This window comes from Diabrotica virgifera, chromosome 3 (genome assembly GCF_917563875.1).
Source record: "Diabrotica virgifera virgifera chromosome 3, PGI_DIABVI_V3a".
Classification (NCBI taxonomy): Eukaryota; Metazoa; Arthropoda; class Insecta; order Coleoptera; family Chrysomelidae; genus Diabrotica; species Diabrotica virgifera.
Genome location: NC_065445.1, coordinates 153,569,647 through 153,583,051, shown reverse-complemented (window position 1 = coordinate 153,583,051; position 13,405 = coordinate 153,569,647). Strand labels below are relative to the sequence as shown.

At 32.2% G+C, this 13,405-nt stretch overlaps 1 long non-coding RNA gene across 1 annotated transcript; it reads left to right on the top strand.

Moving 5' to 3' along the window:
* Positions 1 to 3,071: 3,071 nt before the first annotated feature.
* LOC126882135 (uncharacterized) lies at positions 3,072 to 12,737 on the top strand. The gene is made up of 2 exons (XR_007697160.1): positions 3,072 to 7,780; positions 12,420 to 12,737. It is a non-coding gene; the product is annotated as an uncharacterized LOC126882135 (long non-coding RNA).
* Positions 12,738 to 13,405: the final 668 nt, after the last annotated feature.

Here is a 13,405-nt window from a genome sequence, read left to right as displayed (position 1 = left end):
ATGAGGGATTAGTTGACCCCGATATTTCCACCCTCCTTTATGCTTTAATTTAAACCGCGGAGATGTTTTAACTGATGAAATGAAAGCTGAAGGCTTTTTCTACGACTTTAAATCAGCAAATTTTCAAGGTATTTCTGATTACTTAGACACAATATACTGGGATGAAATTTTCAGAGACAAAAGTTTAGATGATATGGTCAATATACTTTATGATGTCTTATATGGCGCTATCGATGTTTATGTACCAATGAAAAAGTTTTATACCGGCAATTTTCCTAAATGGTATACCCGAGAGTTAAGAAACTGCATCATTGCTAAAAAGAAAGCTCATAAGAAATTTAAAGTGACCAGGTTACCTCAAGACTATAATGAATTTTCTAGATTGAGGTCGATATGCAAGTCCTTATCAGGTCAAGCATACAATCAGTTTGTAGCAAACGTTGAACATACACTTCCTAGTAACATTAAAAGCTTCTGGAGGTTCGTAAATTCTAAAAGGAACAATAATAGCATTCCGAACACTTTAAACCATAATGGCCAAACCAGTTCCGATGGTCCTACCATAGCCAAGATGTTTGCTCAGTACTTTGCTGCAGTATATAGTGAGGACGAATGTCCTATTCCAAATAGTGCAAGGGCTAACACTAGTTTCAACATTACTGGTTGTGACTTATCTATTTCAGAGGTATATACCAAATTATCCCAGCTAAACATACATAAGGGTCCAGGGCCTGATGGAATCCCACCCAAGTTACTGAAATACTGTAGTTTTAATCTTGCTCGTCCCTTATTCTTTATTTTTCAAAAATCATTACAAACGAGTGAATTCCCTCCCGTTTGGAAAGTTAGTTTTATATCACCGATATTCAAGAATGGAGATAGAAGCGGGGTACAGAGCTACAGACCTATTAGTATCCTTAATACTATACCTAAACTATTCGAGAGTTTAATATGTGACAAAATTAAGCCTACTATACAAAATGTAATCATTGAACAACAGTATGGTTTTGTTATGGGGAGATCAACTGAAATGAACTTGTTAAATTATACCTCCTTCTTAAATGAAGCATTGGAAAGTAAACAACAGGTAGATGCGATTTATACAGATTTTTCCAAGGCATTCGATAGAGTCAACCATACGTTATTGTTACATAAGATCGAACAGTTGGGTTTCTCTGATCCTCTGCTTAGTTGGATTCGAAATTATCTATTAGATAGAAGGCAGATAGTTCGTATTAAGAATTATTTCTCTAATGAAATTATAGTTACATCGGGTGTACCTCAAGGCTCCCACTTAGGACCTATCCTTTTTAATTTATTTATAAATGACATAAATAAAAGCTTCAATTTTGCTCAATTTCTTCTATTTGCTGATGACCTTAAATTATTTCACATAATTACCTCTGATTTGGATCACTACAATTTGCAATCAGATCTTAATGGTCTTGTGGAATGGTGCTCACTTAATGGTATGGACTTAAATGCAAACAAATGCCATGCTATAACTTTTACTCGACTAAGACACTTTGAGAATAATTCTTACTTTATACGGGACACTAGGTTACAATTAGTTGACTCAGTTATAGATCTGGGTGTTATTCTTGATACTAACTTAAATTTCAACCTACACATTAATAGCATGGTTTCTAAGTCATTAAAGATGCTTGGCTTTGTTAAAAGATGCAGCTATGACTTTACGACTGGTCGTTCTTTAAAATTTCTTTATTGTTCTTTGGTTAGACCACATTTAGATTATGCATCATGTGTTTGGTCACCTCAATATAACTGTCATATTAATAAAATCGAACAAGTTCAGCGTAAATTCTTACGTTATTATGCTTATAAGATGCATCTCACTGGACAAAGTTATGAGTCTTTACTGCAAATTATTCGACTTGACTCATTACAGAGTCGTCGTCAACATAAAGATCTTTGCTTCTTATATAACTTAATTCATGGTCATAAATTCTGTATCCCACTTTTAAATAAAATTGGTCTACATGTACCTTCAAGAACCACCCGTTCTGTGACCACCTTCCACGAGGTCATTAACCGCACAAATTATAGTTCAAGTTCCTATCTCTCTAAAACTCTTAAATTAGCAAACACATTATCTCCGCAAATTGATTTCTTTGTGAACGACTTTACTGCGTTTTCCACACAATTATATTTATACTTAACTTAATGTTCTAATTTCAAGACTGATTTGTCAACTACTGTTATTGTCTTTGTTCTAGGATAAGTTGTATTTGTCAATTTCAAAATGTTCTAGCTCTCAATTGTTGAATGAGAGCAAGTAAGTTTATTCTTTATTATTGTTTGTTATGTATTTACCAATTTTGTATCTACTAGATCTTATTTTTCTAATTTGTGTGACATTTTAATTGTAAAAAATTTTAATTGTATCATGTACTAATGGACTTCGGTCCGTAAATAAATAATAAATAAATAAATAAATAATAAGTAACTTCAAAGGGCCGTAACTGTTTTTATGTGCATATTTGTACTAAGCTAAGCTAGTTACATTCAAACTATTTTTGGTCCTAGAATATGCGATTTAATTTATGACCTGTATTTTCGTTACACTCTGTATAATTAATATGGCAAAATTGAAGAATCCAATAACGGGAATAAAATCTAATTTTAATATTTGTTATTACCTACCTTTCTCATATACCTATGTCTGAATTTATTCTAAATAAAAAATGTAATTACAGATATTGCAATCATGTAGATGGAATCCCGCATTCTTTAAGAAAAAAAAAAGCAATTTCCAGAAGGAAACTACCAATAATAAAATAAAGTAGATAATGCAAGAAAGAACAAAGCCATTATTTAACATAGCTCAACAACTTCACATAGAAAAAGATGAGGAAAGGGCACAACAGAAGTATGCCAGATAAAAGGGTAGAAGGGAGACACAGATAAGAAGTGGATTTATTCAATTTAAAAATTAAACTGCAAATGACAAATAAGTAAATAATAAAAAATATCATAGGTGTATATTAATCATTTTTCTATTTCCCCATGTCCCATAACACAAAAATATTCTATAAGATTAGAAAACATCTCCAAAATTATCTTCATTTTGATCTCTCCCTCTCTCTCTCTCTCTGTGTATGATATGGATTATTTCTGTGCGATATAACAATTGAATCAGTTCAAGTGTGTTCCACTTACATTGGCTAAAATACAAAACCTCTTCTTCCATATACAAAAAGGATGTATTTGTGGATAGTTTGGATGGTTTAGTGAACTCATTAAAAATAGCATCAGTAGATAATCAGACTGTCCAAGTAACAGATATTTGTTACCATTACTACCATTTGCCCATTACTACGATTTGACTTTAAACAGCAATAATACAGAATTATTTATATTTCGCACAAAAATATGTATAAAAGTATTATTTTAAAGTATTTAAAACATATCCAGGAAGCATCACGAAATTGTCAGTCTTCCCATATCCTATATATTTATTGAAAATTTTGAGAATTTTATTATACATCCAGTACATGTTTTAGATGTTTATTGTTTTATAACTTTGTATTTTTTTGTATCCTTTTTTTACAAGGTACATTTTTGAGAATCACAAGCATCTATAATCTGACATTCTAGCTACATACTATAGGTTTGTATTCTCAAATTATGATCCAACATCTAATTTAATATTTGATAACTCTGCTCAAAAAATTACATTTAATAAAAACAAAATAACATATAATTTATGCTTAAGAATTTTTAGAAAGGCCAAGATAAACAGTTTACACAAATTGAAGATATTTTAAGTAATCTTAGTATTACTCTATAGAAACAAATATTCTTTTTATTTATTTTACGCTGCAACCACAAGGGATATTAGTGACATAAAAACATAATACAGGTAAAGTTACAATAGCTGACAATAAGTATAATCTAGTGTCTTTTATATAACTTACATTCATGTTTACTCCTAAGGCTTCCTTTATATACTTTGGGATATTGTGCTTTTTATTGTAGCTTCATATATTTTGCACTGAATTAATATATGCTTCACAGAGAGCTTTGTTTGGCAATTTTCGCATATTGGTGGCACAGTTCGCGTAAATAGGTGCTTATGGGTTAAGTTACTGTGTCCCAGCCGCAAATGTGTTATTTTCACTTGGTCGGGTCTATCTGCTGTTGGCCGAAGCCACGGTTTCACTAATTGTTTAATTTCTTTGAGTTTGTTTTATGGTGTACTCCACTTATTTTGCCACGCACTTAACCCATTACATTTTATTTCTAACTTCAAATCATAAGTAGAAACCTCGTTAATATGAATGGAGTCCTGGCAGAAGGATGTCGAGCAGGCTAGTTGATCATCATCATCTTGGTGTTACAGCCCTTAAAGAGCCTCGATCTTCTCAAGCGTTCTACGCCATTCTGTTCTGTCCCTTGCTTGCACTTTCCAGTAAACAGCTAGTTGATCTGCTTCTGTTATTTCCTTGTATACCCGAATGCAATGGGACAAACATAAAGTCGAAAGTGACCTTATTTTCAGTTAGGGTCGCTATATCTGATTGAATAGATTGAAAAGCGACATTTGAATTTGTCAAAAAAATATTTTTTTCAAATTATCATGAAGAAATTTTGCAGAGTTACATTAACGAGAGATTATGTAGAATAAAACAAAAATGTGAAAGAAAATAATTTATTATAGAATTGAAATGTGCTTTATTGTTACTGAAAATTTTACAATTTTCTAGACAAAGCTTACATAGAGTCAGAAAAATAGTAAATTGTAATCTTGTTATTGTTATTTAATAACAAATACAATTTACGAGTTTAGCTAAAACTAAGTCTTTAAACTGAAGATTCACTAATTCTGTAACATGGTCGTGTTTCTCCAATAAATGAGCACATAAGTAAAATTGAAAAAAAAGTTACATTCCTTGCAGCAATATCTTTGAGGAGTTTCATATTCTATATAGTTTGCATACTTTGTATGCACGTTTCTATTGTGCCGATTGAGTCCGAAACTCCTTATTACACTCACGGCAAAACACTCCCATTTTCCTTTATTTTTTAAGAAAGAAACCCACAATAATTATTAAAATACGAATCAACAGCAGACTGCCAAAAAATAATTTCTTAGGTTATGTTATGTTATACCAAAACAATCAAACAGCAACAGCACAAATCACATGTGGGTGATGACGTCACGGCACGATCTGCGAAGTCCTCCTTTTAGGCGGTCCTCTAACTGGGGGCACATAACATAACCTAATCCTAATATTTACATTTGTAAAGAATATCCTGTTTGTTTTTATTTTTTATTGTCGATTGTGCAGCGAAATTGTGATAGCAAATCAAATATAAAGTAGTTTATCGCCTACAGAACTGAATTAGTCCATAGCAGTTATCAGTTTTTCTTTCTTGGGAAGCTTATACATGTAACTTGTATTGTTGTAAATTGTGGGAGTAGGGCATACAGGGAAAAGTCTTATTTTGTACTGTTCCAAAGGCTCCCCATGCAATACATTTAAATGAATTATCCAAACAAAGCCGGGGACAATGGATAAAAGCCACAAGAAGAACAGATATAACTACGGTGACCATATGTACTTATTTAAGTAGGACAGTACTTATTTTTAAATATTGTCCTAATGTACTTTAAAACCTTTCTAAGGACACGCGAATGTACTTATTTTTTCTAAAAAATGAATATTTTTATCTTTTACTACTTTTAAACAAATTTCTTTGTATACTGTTCCAGGTATTGCAGCTTTTGTGTCTTGATGGTTTCCAATATTTCCATGCGATCTTCAGGTACCTTCACCCACAGTTCAAATGCTTCCAACTTTTTAGTAGTCGAACTTGCCAGCCTAACTCTCAAGTCTTAATTATTTCAGTTCTCTTGCACAAACTACCTTTCTCATTTTATTGAAGTTGGTTCTTGCCTTCTCTATTCGAACTTTAATTTCTTTGGAGTAATCGTTTGTGTGATTAATTATTGTGCCAAGATAGTTGTAGTTTTCAACTTGTTCTAAATTCAGGCTTTTATCATTATTCTGGGTTTTTGATATCCTCATAAATTTAGTTTTCTTGATGTTTACTGATAATCCATATTGTTCTCCATACTCAACTATCTTGCTCATTAGCTTTTGGAGGTCTTGGAGGTTTTCCGCTATTATGATAGTGTCGTCCGCATATCTAATGTTGTTAATTGGCGTTCCATTTAGGTACCTTTATTCCTGCTGTTTCTTCCTCAAGAACTTTTTTCATAATTTCTTCAGAGTATGTATTTAATAGTAGTAGTGACAATACACACCCCTGTCGCACTCCTCTTTTAATTTTGGACTCTTCTGATGTGTGTTCGTTAATGCGTATGTGTGCCTGCTGTTTATAATATAGATTTGTTATAATTCAAAGGTCATTGTATTGTAATTGTTTTGCTTTGAGGACGTCCATTAGCTCTTTGTGGCGGACTTTATCGAAAGCCTTGTTGTAATCTATGAAACAGACGTACATATACTGGTTCACATCCAAGCATCTCTGGATTAGTAATGTAAATCCAAAGTGGGTTTCTTCAATATTCATATCAAGTGTGGTAAATGCGTTTATGAATGATCTTTAAAAACATTTTTAAGTGTGTGAGACATCAGGCTTATGGTGCGGTGGTCGTACACAAAACTTCACTGCACAAGTGAAACATTTTTACACAAAATGTGTAACCTACCTAGAAAACTGGAGTACAAATTTTCATGAATTTAAACTATTCAAAAGCATAGATCTAAAGTGGGCTCCACACTCTCGGCGAAGTTACTTCGCCAAAGTTGTCCGAAGTACCCTCTCTACACACTCGTTCTACTTCGCGAGGAAGTGCGATACCGACAAAGAGCGGTGCGATACCGACAAAGATCCCTTTGACCAGACCGACAGAAAATGGAAGTAGAACGAAGTGAGGCAAAGTTACACAAGGTGGCCGTCTAAACTTTCGTACTTGTTGAACCTCGATCGACTACGGCGAGAGTGTGGAGCTCGCATAAGAAGTGAAATAACATGGAACGATGTTTGTTATTCTCTAGAAGCTTTTAAATTGTATATCAAGGCAACCATGTTAAACGAAGATCAACTCTTTGACGAACTGGGAATTTTGAAAGACGTGGCTACAAGTGAAAAAATTGCTGAGTGGAACAGAAAAGAAAAAAATATTCAGGATCGATGGCTTAAAGTTTTTAAGTGTGTAGATCAATTCAAACTGAAAAACTTACAATTATTATGCGAATTTATTTTTTCCCTTCCGGGTACTAGTGCGGCTATCGAGTGTTTATTTTCTGTAATAAATAATTATTATTGGCCGTCGGAAAAGTCACAAATGTCCATATCCACTCTCAAGGCAGCGATGCTGGTGAACGCAAATTTTGATGAGACTTGTATGAAATGTTTCATTTACTTCAGTCGAAGCCGGCTTCTTAAATTAATTTTAAGTTCAGAAAAATATGAATGATGCAAAAAACCGGAAGAAGATGAGGCTATTCCAGGTCTCTCATCTAAAAACTCTTAATTACAGGCTTGTAACTTTTTCAAAGTGAATGTAATGTGTTATATTTAGTTTAATTGATATAATTTTTTATGTTTAGCTACATAGTTCATTTATTTTTTAATGCCAAAAAGTTATATTTGTCCGATAACAAGATACATTTTGCGTTTTTAATACATTTTTGTTTTTTGTACTTTTTTTTCTTTAAAAAGATATGGTCACCGTAGATATAACGGAACTAAAATTAAAATATGAAAAGTAAACATTTTATAAGTGGTAAGTTTAATGTAATTCAATTAATAAGGATTTTAAATGTCTACAATAATAATAAAGATGTGATAATTGAAGCTTAATTATTAGGAAAGCCAGCCATGTTTCACTTCCATGAAGCAGAGAAGGGAGGTATATAATATACTGTCCCTTTTGTCTTCTCACTAATTTCTCTTTTGCTAATGAAACCTGTAGTGAGGGAGTGATATAATCGTGATGTTTTAGCAATTCTGTTGTTAATTTTTTTTGCATTTTTTGTCTATTATAGTTTATAAATATTCAAAATCATTCATATGTTCTACTAAATTTCCGTCTAGGTTTATATGGATTTCTCTCGGTGTCTTGGAAATAAGTAAAGTTTTAGTCTTTGCTAATTTTATTTTCATTCCTTTGTCTGCAAGTTCTCTCGTCTATAAATTTAGGTTGCTTTGTAAAGATTTCTCTGAACTTGGTATCAATGCAATGTCATCTGCAAATACACATTTACTCAGAGTTATACTTTTTAATCAATGGTAACCTAAATCTAATTTTCGGGACTCTACTGCATTTTTTTTATTGGTTCATTCATATATATATATATATATATATATATATATATATATATATATATATATATATATATATATATATATATATATATATACAGAGTCGGTATTTTCTTATCGATGGTATGGGTATTTAATAAGAGCAACAAAGAGACATGCATTTATTATACATTTAAAACGGGTTAGAAGATATTGGGCGGCCGAAGTAGCCGAAGATTGGGCGTTGTAGGTATGGCTTTGTCAGACAGCGTTGCCGAATTTGGAAATTATCAAAAGAAAATATTAAAGTAGAAAAAATAATATAGTTAACATTTTGTAAACAGATAGATATAATAAACAAATTATTTAAAAATATCAAAATATTGTTTTCACCCATTTTAAAAAAATGTGAAAACGTTGAATTATAATTCAACGTTTATTTTTTTACTTATATTTTTCTTTTAAATAATTTGTTTAGTAGATGTACTTATTTGTTCACAAAAAATAATATAGGTACAGTAATGAGTGCGCTATTAAGAACCGGCAAAATAACGCAAAAGATGGAAAGCATAATACGTTGTGAAATAAAAAGAGATGAAACTAATAGAGATGTAAAATTATCGATAGGAACCTATAAATTTACATAACATTACATAGTTTCGCACCATTAGACATATCTGAGGAGTATAACAAATCTAACCGTGACAGCAGAATTTTATAAAATTCTAAATGTTTTCTGTCACAGACGTCTAAAGGAGGGAAACTATGTAGGTACCTGATGTAATGTAAACTTATAGGTTCCTATCGATAATTTTACACATCTACTAGTTTCATCTCTTTTTATTTCACAACGTATTAAGTTTTCCATCTTTTGCGTTATTTAACCGGTTATTAGCGCGCTCATCACTGTATTATTTTTTTTTCTACTTTGATGGATAATTAATTAGATACGCATGTCTGTTTCTCTCAGAGACTTTGTAAACACAACTTTTCCGTCATTAGATAAGACAGGACAAATGAGCTGTCGAATGAAAGTTCATTACCTAACGATCTTATTAAGGTGAGCAATTTGACCTTGCACTTCCAGTTTTAGAGTTGAAACTTGAAGTACTATTTTAAAGTCGCCCAATAAATATTATAAACGACTTATTATTGGACGCGCTTTAGCAAGACGAAAACCATTATATTTTTCCGGCTTTGTGCAAGTCTGTCCGTCCGTCTGTCTATCGAATATAACTCCTACTTTATTAAAACACTCAACTCCGGTAGCAAGATAATATAGCAGGAGACCTGAAAGCTACGGGCGTGGAGAACTGGACAGAGATTGTCTAAGACAGAGAAGAGTGAAGGCATGCTGTCGAGTGGGCTAAAACCCACGAAGGGTTGTAACGCCACGTAGTACGTAGTAAGTATGAGGTGTCGAATTAAGGATGGTATTAAAGCTGAGAAATTGGACTTCACACTTCCGGTTGCAGAGTTGAAACTGGAAGTAGTGTTTTAAAGCCGCCGAAATAGTACAAGCGACATATTATTCGATGCGCTTTAGCAATACGAAGACAAGGTATCAAATTAGATCTTATAACCCAAAGATGGTATCAGTTGCAACCGGAAGTACTGTTTTAAAATCACCGAAATAGTACAATACATTTGTTTTCGTCTTGCTAAAGCGTGTTAAATAATACATTGCTTGTATTAATTCGGCGTCATTAAAACCGTACTCCCGGTTGTAACTCTATAAACGGAAGTCCAAGGTCAAATTTCTTACTTCTAATGCCATCTTTGGGTTATAAGCTCTCATTCGACACATCATTTGTCATTCTATTTTTTTGTCGGACGGACTGACTTGACTAATACCGGAAGCATCTTGCTACGGCGCGTCGAATAATATGTCGCTTGTACTATTTCGGAGACTTTAAAATAGTACTTGTGCGATCAAGTTTCTCACTTTAATAACATCCTTGGGTTAAGAGCTTTCACTCTTACACCTCATTTTTGTCCTTCTGTCTGATCTTATGACGGAAAAGTTGTGTTTACAAAGTCTCTGGGACAGAAAAACTTGCATAATTAATTAATTAAAGTAGAAAACATATTATATTAATGTTTGTTAACAAATAGTGTAGGTACTAACCAAATTATTTAAAAGAAAAAACTAATAAAAAAATAAACGTTGAAATATAATTCAACGTTTTCACATTTCTTAAAATTGGCTAAAACAATATTTTTTTACTTAAGTTTTTTTTCTTTTAAATAATTTGTTTATTATATCTGTTTACAAAAAGTTAAATATATTATTTTTTCTATTTTAATATTTTCTTTTGATAATTTACAACTTTGGCAACACTGTCTGACAAAGCCATTACCTACGACCCGAAATTTTTTGGTGACCCTTCCCAGTTCCGCCACGTTCGACCGTCCCACATCTTCTAACCCGTTTTAAATGTATAATAAATACATGTCTCTTTGTTGCTCTTATTAAATTCGCATACCATCGATAAGAAAATACCGACTCTGTATAATATAATGAATAGCAGTGAGCTTAAAACTCCACCTTGCCTTACTCCTTGTGTATTAGCAAATTTGTTTGATTCACAGTTGAATGCTCGCACAATGTTCCAGTACATAAATTTTACTTGCATCAATTAGTTCTCCTCCAACATCGAACAGTTCAAGCCCTTTCCAAATGTGATGTCCGGGTACCTTGTCAAAGGCTTTTTCCATTGTCTTATAGTAAAGATATGATCTTGGACACTGTGCCCAGTCAGAAACCTTTTTGTGCATCGTCTAGTTGATGTTCCACTTTCTTTCTCAGTCTCATCTCCAGTGTTCATTCATAAATCTTAGCCAGTACACTTAGCATGAAAATACCTCGATAATTTGAACATTACTTTTTTACCTCCCTTCTTTACCAGAAGAGTCATTACTGCTGTTGCCCAATCTTCTGGGATGCGTTTCAGTTTCCAAATTGTTATCAGTAATTTGTGTAAGTAGTGTAATGCAGATTCCCCCATATATTTCAACAATCGTGTTTTGATATTATCTATTCCTGCCACTTTACCATTTTTCATTTTTGCAATGGCTTCCGTTAATTCTTCCATTGTTATTTCATTACTCAACTCTTTGGAATATTTACTCCATCTATTAACTATATCTTGTGGTTGGGTAAGTGTTTCTCCATTTTTATTTTTTTTTATTTGCACGACAGTACTACCTGATTTACCTCTCATTTTTTCAGACCTTAATAGAACAATTTTTGGTTTGTCCTACTACTGTCTTGCTCCATCTTTTCTCCAAATCTCTCCCACTGTTCCAATTTAGCTTTTTTAACTTTTTCTTTCACAAGCTTCCTTGCTTATTAACTGTTATTTTCTAGATAAGCTCTCCATGGTACTTTCTTTTCTTTCACAGCTATTTTTATCTCTTCGCTCCACCAACTAGTCCTTTTTTTTGACTACTTTTATTCAATAAAAATATTAAAATACTCTTGTGATAGTGAAGAGACAGTTTATGTTTCCTTTCGATCCAGAGGCGATACACAATCTCCAGACAGTTGTTTCTGCCTTACGGCGTCCCCAGTGGAGCTGCCTGCACACCTCTGAATCAAAACGAAATCAAATTGTCTATTTAAGTGGAATTTCAAAAATAGTTATCTACTATTAGGATGCTTCAGCGATATCTCTTAAAGAAAAGAGAAAAGTCCCAGATACAAAATTCACTATTAAAATAGTAAATAATTATTTAAATCTGAAACTTTTCTTATTGGAACCCCTTTCTGGTAACATCCTTAATCTCTTTTTGACTTTTACAATTTCGGACTTTGAATTATCTTTCTGATCTTTTTTCTAGATTAATGAAAGCAGAATGTAACTGTATACTGCAGAGTCCTTTTCCCTTTCTTTATTCATCATCTCTTGTCTTATAAATTGTAAAAGTCAGAGATTAAGGATGTTACCAGAAAGAAGTTCCAATAAGAAAAGTGTCAGATTTAAATAATTATTTACTATTTTTATTTTAATAGTGAATTTTATATCTGGGACTTTTCTTTATTCTTGTGATACTTTCCACATTTTTATGATTTTTTTATGGTACACAATGTAGAATTTTTATTTATGTCTTTGTTTTAGGAACAACCACCAGATATTTAAAAGGTATAAAAAGAAGAAACTTCTGGAATTTCAAAACAAATGTGTTTGACTAGTAAAGATTTGGATAAATAACAGGAGTTACTTTGGGCTATAGCTACGTGCAGATTTATTTCCTTGTGGCTTCCTATGTTAATTCTTATTAATTATACACTTAAATATGTTTTTAGTCTCAGGAAGATTTTATATTTGATTATTTTTGAATAAACATTATTATTATTATTACCTTAATTTCCATTAAATAAATTAACTGTAATCAATAAAGTAATCGTTTAATTGTTAATAAATTATCAAGTATGATTCCCAAATATTTTATTTGTTTGACACCTTCTATGGGCTGATTGTGAGATTATAGTTAAGGTACCAAGGGTATTATAAGGATAATAACACTTGAGGTCAATGGTGTATATACCGACGGCCTTTGGCCTGAGGGATATAAGTTGACTGAAAGCGATATTATCGTTAATACCCGTGGTGTCTTCAACATTTAATGTCCGACTAAATTATTCTTTATAGGCAAAAAATTGAAGGAATTTTGAATTAATTAGTTTTCAAATAAGTACATTTACCAGCAATAGTCGTAACGTAATTGTGGTAACCATAGTTTTACTTGGGTTGTTATTTGTCAACTTGACAGTATTTAACTAGTTATTTAAATTTAATACCCTAGGGCGTAATTTTTCAAAATAATGCCCTAGAGCCTAGGGCATTATATCATACTTAACTGACTTCGAAATCATGTCATTATTTATCAAACTGACTTCAAAATCATGTCATTATTTGTCAAATAATATACCAGTCGGACATTAATATTATTACAGTAGAACCTCGATTATCTGTCAGGGCACCGGACCAAGGGTATGACGGATAATCGAAAAGACGGTTAACAGAACATTAAAAAAAATAAAAATTCATAGTACAACTCTCAAATTTCATTTGTATGGTTTGTTTGACAATATAAGAGGGAT